An 8,060-nucleotide genomic window follows, 5' to 3' on the forward strand; every position below is an offset into this window, starting at 1 on the left:
ATACCTATAAATCATTTCACCAAAACACATAATAATATCCCTTCTTTTCAGCAGATCATATGGTTCCAAAATTGAGTTACACTCAAGTACAAAGAAAGTCTCAATAAATATAAGAAAATGGCAATACCCCCCCCCTATATTGTATTAAACAACTACAGATTAAAGCTGGATTTCAACAACAGAAACAACAGAAATCCTGTAAACTTATGGGAGCTCAACAACTGTCTACTCAATGAAATAAGGAAAAAAATTAAAGACTTGCTAGAATTCAATGAAAATGATTGCACAATGTACCCAAATTCATAGGACACAATAAAAAAGTTCTAAGAGGAAATTCATAGCACTAAGTATTTACATAAAGAAATTGGAGCAATCTGATACTAGCAATATAGCAGCTCAACTGAAAATTTAAGTAAAAAATTAAGCAAGCACACCCAAGTGGAGCATACAGAAGAAAGTCATCAAACTGAGTATTGAGATGAATAAAACAGAAACGAAGAACAGTACCCTCCTCTCAAAAAATAAAACCGAGTTGATCCTTTGAGCAAATCAGTGAGATAGACAAATCCTTATCCAAAGTAAGTACAAGAAGGAGAGAAAATTTCCAAATTATCAAAATCAGAAATGAAAAGGGGGGGGGGGCATAACAAACACTGAGGAAATCCCGAGAATTAATACCTTGTACTTTAAGAATTTGTGCTCCAAAAAAATCAAGAGACTAAAAAACTGGATAAATTTACCAAAATTAAATTAAGATCAGATTAACAATATAGATAGATATATAATTCCTAAGGAAATAAAAACAGTCATTAAAAGTCTTTCAACTAAAAAAAAAGGTGGGGGGCAGATGGTTTTAGTGCAGAATTCTACTAGATCTTCAAAGATGAGCTAACACAAGCACCCCTCATTTTTTTCATAAAATAGAAACAAAATGAACCTATCCAAATTTATTTTTATGAGGTCACAGACCACAGTCATCCTGCTACCCAAGCCCATTCAACCATACAAAGATTCAACAGAGAAAGAAAATTGAGAACAATTTACCTTACATATGTTATCAAAGTATAAGTGGAACATAAAATTAAAAGCACATTAATATCTATATAATTTTATAATGTAAACACAATAACATGCATATGAAATTTTCTTGAATAAAATTACAATTTTTATGGATCATATCAAAGGTATGTAAATGATGGATCCATACTTTCTGTTTTATGTTAAAACTGCATTTGCCCTTGGCAAAGTTCAACTCTAGAGAAACGGAATCCATACAGTGTATGTGTAAGCTCATTATAAAAAGAATTTGTTGTATTGACTCATGTGACTGTAGCTGGATAGTTCAACCATGGTTATCTGCATACTGGAGAGTCAGAGATCCTTGTTCCTGATTTCAGAAGATGGGTGCTTTAGCATCCAAATCCATGCTGAAAGTCTGTAAGTTTCCTAGACTGTTTTTGGCATTGAGTACTTTCAGAAAGTCTGAATAAACTGGAATCTGATGTCTTCCGATAGATGTGGAAGCAGTTACTCATAAAAGAAATGGACTTGCTAACTTACCAGCTAACTTCATTCCTTTTTATCTCATGTTCCTAGTTTGCCACACTGAGAAGCCCAACCCTACTCAGGGCTGTCTCTTTGCAGTCACCAAGCAGCATGTCAGTCCTGTCTGCAACAGTTTTCACACACTGTATATATGCATGCACCCAGGCAAGGCATCTTCTGATTCAGTTGAATTGATAGATTAGAATACTATCACACCAAGTGTCCTCTACTAGATCCATAGAATCAATGAATCTTCAACTAACCCCTCCTCAAATCCTTTTTAAGATCTACAAACTGACTCTGATGTTCACACAAAAGAAAATACACTACAACACTGAAGGAAAACAGTACTAATACTTCAAGACTTAGTGCAAAGATACACCGATCGTTGATATTTAGTATTGACAGAAGAACTTTAAGGATAAAATGGCAAACAACAGTGTCCAGAAAGATAATCAAGGAAAAAGAATCGGTGAATCACTGACAAAAAGTCAAAAGAAATGTTGGTGAGAAATGACAGAAAATTTCTTCAGCACATGGTAGCTGAAGATATATCTAAAGCTACATACAAAAAATTAACATAAAACCCTGTCTTTAAACTTGTAACTTAAATTGGAACATAATTTTGGAGTGATGGCAAATAACACCCAGTCATGCTATGCTAGAATTTGTAGGAGCAAGGTCACAATATTTGGAGAGCACTTATCCTGTGATATGAGTGAGGAGAAGAGACACTGATTTCAGTAGCAAAGAGAGAATGGAACAGTAGAGAACTCACCTGAAGGAGAGGGTTCAGAGTTCTTTCCATAAGGTTCAACCTCAAGCAAAGAATTTTCCATTCCAAGTACAGAGTAGTGCACGTGTACAGGATTGGTAGCAAGGATGCAAACAGAATTGGCAGAGAATCAGAACACAGTACATTGACACTATATGGACATAATGAGGTCCGGTCCATTGCTTTGTATATTAATTTTAACATTTATTAATGAAAAAGACAGAATCCCTACAAAGTTTTCATTGCACTTTCAGAGTCGATAAAGAGAAGAGGAGGGAAGGAAAGGGAGAGGGCGGAGGGAGACTGGGAGGGAGGAAGAGAAAGAGGGAAAGAGAGAGGGAGTGAGAGAGAGAGAAAGAAAGAGAGATAGAGAGAGAGAGAGAGAGAGAGAGAGAGAGAGAGAGAGAGAGAGAGAGAGAGAGAGAGAGAGAGAAAGAGAACCCCCACCAACACTAAACTAATGTGTTTCCTTGGCCATCGTGTTTTATTACTGCAAATAAAATTAATTAAGCCAGAAATCAAGACATACATCCAAAGAAAGAAAAGCAAGACAGATTATAGACTGGCTCCATACCTGTGCCCACAAGAGTTAAGACAGATTCTAAACTTCCTGTTAGGCAGGTGACTGCCTTAAGATACCTGTACATTTGTGTCCAGATGAGTGACAGTATGGAGTCTGCAACCTGCTCAATATCTTTGACGATTATATTTCCCTTATTTAGGAGTAAGTATTAAATGTTTTTGGGTTAACTTTGTCCTGCTCTTTTCTCCCTCCTGCCAAAATTCTCCCCTGCTCTTTGGTAACAGGCTCTTCCATAACACATGTGTTGATCTAAGTTTGAAATTATCTTGCCTTTATTTTTGAACTGTCAGTTATGTTTCCTTATCAATTTTTCTCTCCATTTTTAATGTAACTGGAAATTGTGTTATTTCAACTCTCTCAGTTTAGCTCTGTTTACTTTTCCTTCCCAGTGTTTTCCCCTAGTGTTGTCCAATACTAGAAGCTTTTCCACTCATATCCTTCACAACTAATATGTTAATTGCATAGTACATACAATGCTGTCTAAATTCTTCTTTTTAATCAGTCAAGGAGATTTTAACTTCAGTAGCATGATGAGTAAAAGTGATCTTTTAGTCTGTTTTCTAGCATTATTTTGCAATGAAAACTGAAAATTTTTATTAATGAAGTAATATGCACATATACTGAGTTCCATTCAATGTAGATAAAATGTTATTTAATATCACAAACACAAGCATACAATATCTCTTAATTTCAAGCTCCCCAGATATATCTTGTTTTGGTGTAGGGTGATGTAAATGATCATTACTCAACCTATGCTAAAAAGTGAGTTTCAGTCTAGGGACTACTCTCATGGCGTTTCTGTGTGTAACTTGTGCCACCTGTTGCTTTGGTTCTAAATTTTACTACTTTATTTCTCTGAATACTTCCCTCTCCTAATCTCTTCAGCTAGAAATACTACTATGGAGAAAAATGGTAAAAGTCTCCCTTTTTAATAACCACATTTATGAACATTTGTTCATTAATCATTCAAGGTGTAATGCAATCTTGTTTCTTTGATCTTCAGAAGTTATTGGAACTGAAGGAGTGATTATGTCTAAATTAATATTTTCTTATGGGTTCTACATATCAATTGTGGTTCTTTATGCCATTAACACATCACTCTCAGATATGTGCTGTACATCACGCCCATTGTTTTGAACATGCAGACTAATGTTAGAAATAGTGTGCTACACACCCATTTCAGTGGAGCAAACTAATACTGCAATTCTACAATCTAGCCATTCTTGAATACTTGAACTAAAAGCATATGGATAATATTTAAAATACATGGTACTAATTTCAGAAATGGAAGTCCAATGCAGAAAGACAAGAAACATGAAAATCCAAGCTAGCACAAAAAACTACCAACTCTACATACATGCTTAAAAATGATCAATTCAACAGTAATAGATGGCAATAAGAGTTGATGGGATGAAGACATAGACAAAGAGTTCAAAAGACTTAGTATAAGAATATGCATCAAAATCACAGAGGACATGAATTGATTGACTTATAAAATAATAGAATCACATAATCAAAATTAGGATATCAATACAGGACATGAAACAGGATTTTAGTGAGGAAATAGGAAGAATAAAAAATTAAAATATTGGTAATGAAAAGACAAACAATTTTTTAAAAAATTTAGTGGGAAACTGGTGTGGGAGAATTGTCTGTAATCTGTCAATCATGTTTTAAATAAACCCTGATTGGACAGGCAGGAAGTATAGGAGGGAAAACCAGACAGTAAGTAGAGGTGATGCAATGAGAACAGGAGAATTCAGGGAAGGAGGAAGCTGATACCTCCCAGTCCTGCGCAGACCACCGAGGAAGCAGGATGTGACCTTCCAGCTGAAAAAGGTACCGAGCCATATGGCTAAAATAGATCAGAATAATGGGTTAATATAAGCTACAAGAGCTAATAAGTAGCCTGAGCAAATGGGCCAATCAGCTTTATAACTTATAAAGATTTCTGTGTGATTTTCTTTGGGGCTTGCCGGCTGTGGGGTACTGGGTGGGACAGAAACCCCAACAAGCAGGACCCTCATGTTACAGGAAACCAAAAGAATTGTTGAATGACAAAATAGTATATCAAGGCTTGTAGAGAAGATAGAAGGTGGAAAGTTTGGAACAGACATGAACATATAAAAGGCCACATCACAGAAACATAGCCAACAGATAGTCAATTGCTAAGAACTGAATTATTTAAGAATTAATCAGCCTCATCTCACAGGGTCAACCCATCAGAGTTAAGGACTCTGTATTGGAGTAATAAGCCAGGATGGAATTAATTGCCTTGTGAATAAAATGGCTGTTTCTTGCTGTAAATTTCTCGCTGTAGCTTATCACATCTGCTCTAAATCTGGGATTTATCTACCACAGTTCAGCACTATTTGATCATTTACTGGGCACAATTTCCCCTGCATATTTGGGGTTTACTAATTACATCCCCTAGCTATGTGTGAAAACAGTCACATAGTCAAGAAACCTGCTCCCCTCTACAAGGTCTTTGTTCCTTTCTTCAGTGTAAATGTAGAGATTTGCCTTCCTGCAATTATCTTTATTGGCAGGCATTTGGTCAATGTTTAGGGTCCAGACACAAATATTCCATTTAAGACATTTTCAGATATCCAAGGACATAGAATTACTTCATGCACAAAGCTGTTGATTCTTAGCTGCTCAGATAGAAAAAGATAAGCATGCCCTGGTTTTACCTTAGTTATAGATAAGAAAAGCAATGATCTAAAACTAACCTTGCATTAAAATATTATTAACTCCTCACACTCACCTTCACCTCATTTTGCTGATAATTTTAGTTCTAGAGATTTACTGCTGTGTCTTACTTTTATAATAAATAATTACCCATCTACTCACAGACCAGAGGAAGACAAACCTCCACTAGCACTTCTGAAAGGTATCAAACCTCAGAACTGATAATTTAGAGACTGGAGTCTCCTCTTTGTTTCAACTGCTTAGAGCAAAGGGGTAAGCTTGAGATCTAAAATGTCCTTAGAGCTTGCTAACATTTGAAAAAAATGCTAATGGATCAAGGGCCATAAACTTCTTTTGTCTGTGCACATGGGTTTTATGGTTACTCTCTATGCCTGCAAGATTTTGTGGATTTTTATAACTGGGTAATAGCAAAGAGAGTTAACAGAAGTGGGAATAGAAGCTGGAGTGGAAGTTGGAGGAGATGCATCCCAGCAATTAACAGATACGAAAATGGGTAAATAAAGCAAAGAAGAAAAAGAATGTAACAGAGAATTAGAATTGGAATTAGAATTGAGAGAGAGAATTAGAGCTAAGAAGTTATAGACAGGACAGAAGAATTAGAATACAGCTCGAGGAAGGGAAAAAGATAAAGAGACACATATTGTGAATAGACATTTTCTGCTCGGGTTCCCTTTGTTATTTTTACTTCACCAGCTGTCATGCCTTAGCTCAACTTTGAAGTGGTCTCAGGAGCTGGTACCCCAATGATACCCATTTGTAAATGAGGAAAAAAATAATATTTCCTTTAAAATCAGGATTGAGACAAGAATGCCCATTTTCCATAAGGGAAGAGAAATTATTAAGGTATACAATAAAGAAAGGAAGAAAACCATGTTTTGTTATCTGCAGATGATATGATCGCCATATACATCAGATACTCTAAAGCCTCTACCATCAAACTTTCACAATTGAGAAACACTTTCAGCAGAGTATTTGGGTACTAGATGAACATTAAAAATATTAGTAACTTTCTACATACTAATGATGACTTGGGGAGAATTAAAAAATGAATACATGATAAAAATATGATATATACACACAAAAATATAGTTTTATTCAGTAATAAAGAATAAAATTCTAATGGACACCTGGGATCCCCTATAGAGCAACATCTTGCCAACCCTAAAATAGCTCCCTTAATTAAGATATCTTCTTCCCTGTTCCTAAATCTGCCCTTCCTCCATTTAAACCATCCCACTCCCCAAAGTTCTCCCCTATCCTCCCCTCTTCTCCCTTCTCACTCCCTCTCTCCCCTTCTCCCTACATCCACTCCCATGCTTCCAACTTTTGCCTGGAAATCTTGTCTGTTCCCAATTTCCAGGAGGATCTATATATGTTTTCTTTGGGTTCACCTTATTACTTAGCTTTTCTAGGATCACAAACTATAGGCTCAATGTCCTTAGTTCATGGCTAGAATCCACTAATGAGTAAGTACATACCATATTCATATTTTTGGGTCTGGGTTATCTCACTCAGGATAGTGTTTTCTACTTATATCCATTTGCATGCAAAATTCAAGATGCCATTATTTCTTACCACTTAGTAGTACTCTAATGTGTATACATGCTAAACTTTATCCATTCTTCAGTTGATGGGCATCTAGGTTGTTCCTGGCTGTTACAAATAATACTGCTATGAACATAGTTGAAAAAATTCTTTTGTAGTATGATTGGGCATCTCTTGGGTATATTCCCAAGAGTGGTATTTCTGGATCCTGAGGTAGGTTGACTCCGAATTTTCTGAGAAACTGCCACACTGATATCCAAGGCAGTTGAACAAGTTTGTATTCCCACCATCAATGGATGAGTGTTTCTCTTACTCCACATCCTCTACAGCAAAGGTTGTCATTGGTGTTTTTTATTTTATCCATTATGACAGGTGAAAGATGGTATCTCAAAGTTGTTTTGATTTGTATTTCCCTGATAGCAAAGACCCTGGGCAATGGAGGAAAGGCACTCATACACATAAATAAAAATAATAAATCTTAACAAAATTTTGTGAAGAACAAAGGGGACAAGATGACAGAAGGTAGAAAAGGGATGTGGTATAGAGAGTATATTTAGGAAGGACCACACCATTTTGCAAAGTTTTTTCATTAATTTGTTTTTCTAAATTTTTGCTCTTTCCACCCTCATTACAGATTTTGCATACAATCTCAGGCTGAAGCCTCACTTCCTTCCCTACAACCAGGTATCAGAGATAGCCTGACAGCAAGCATGCACTATGGAGTGGCCATCAGTCATTAGTATACAACACAATGCTTCGTCAAAAATATATGAGAAGGGACCTTCTCTTTGCCTTGTTGTCATGGTATTTGTCTAGAATTCTTGCCATGCTGCTGTCTGCTTGTCTGCCTATGGCTTTAGCAACTTTTCTAATATATATTATATGAAAAGGACAGATAAC

Source organism: Arvicola amphibius, chromosome 1 (genome assembly GCF_903992535.2).
Source record: "Arvicola amphibius chromosome 1, mArvAmp1.2, whole genome shotgun sequence".
NCBI classification, from domain to species: domain Eukaryota; kingdom Metazoa; phylum Chordata; class Mammalia; order Rodentia; family Cricetidae; genus Arvicola; species Arvicola amphibius.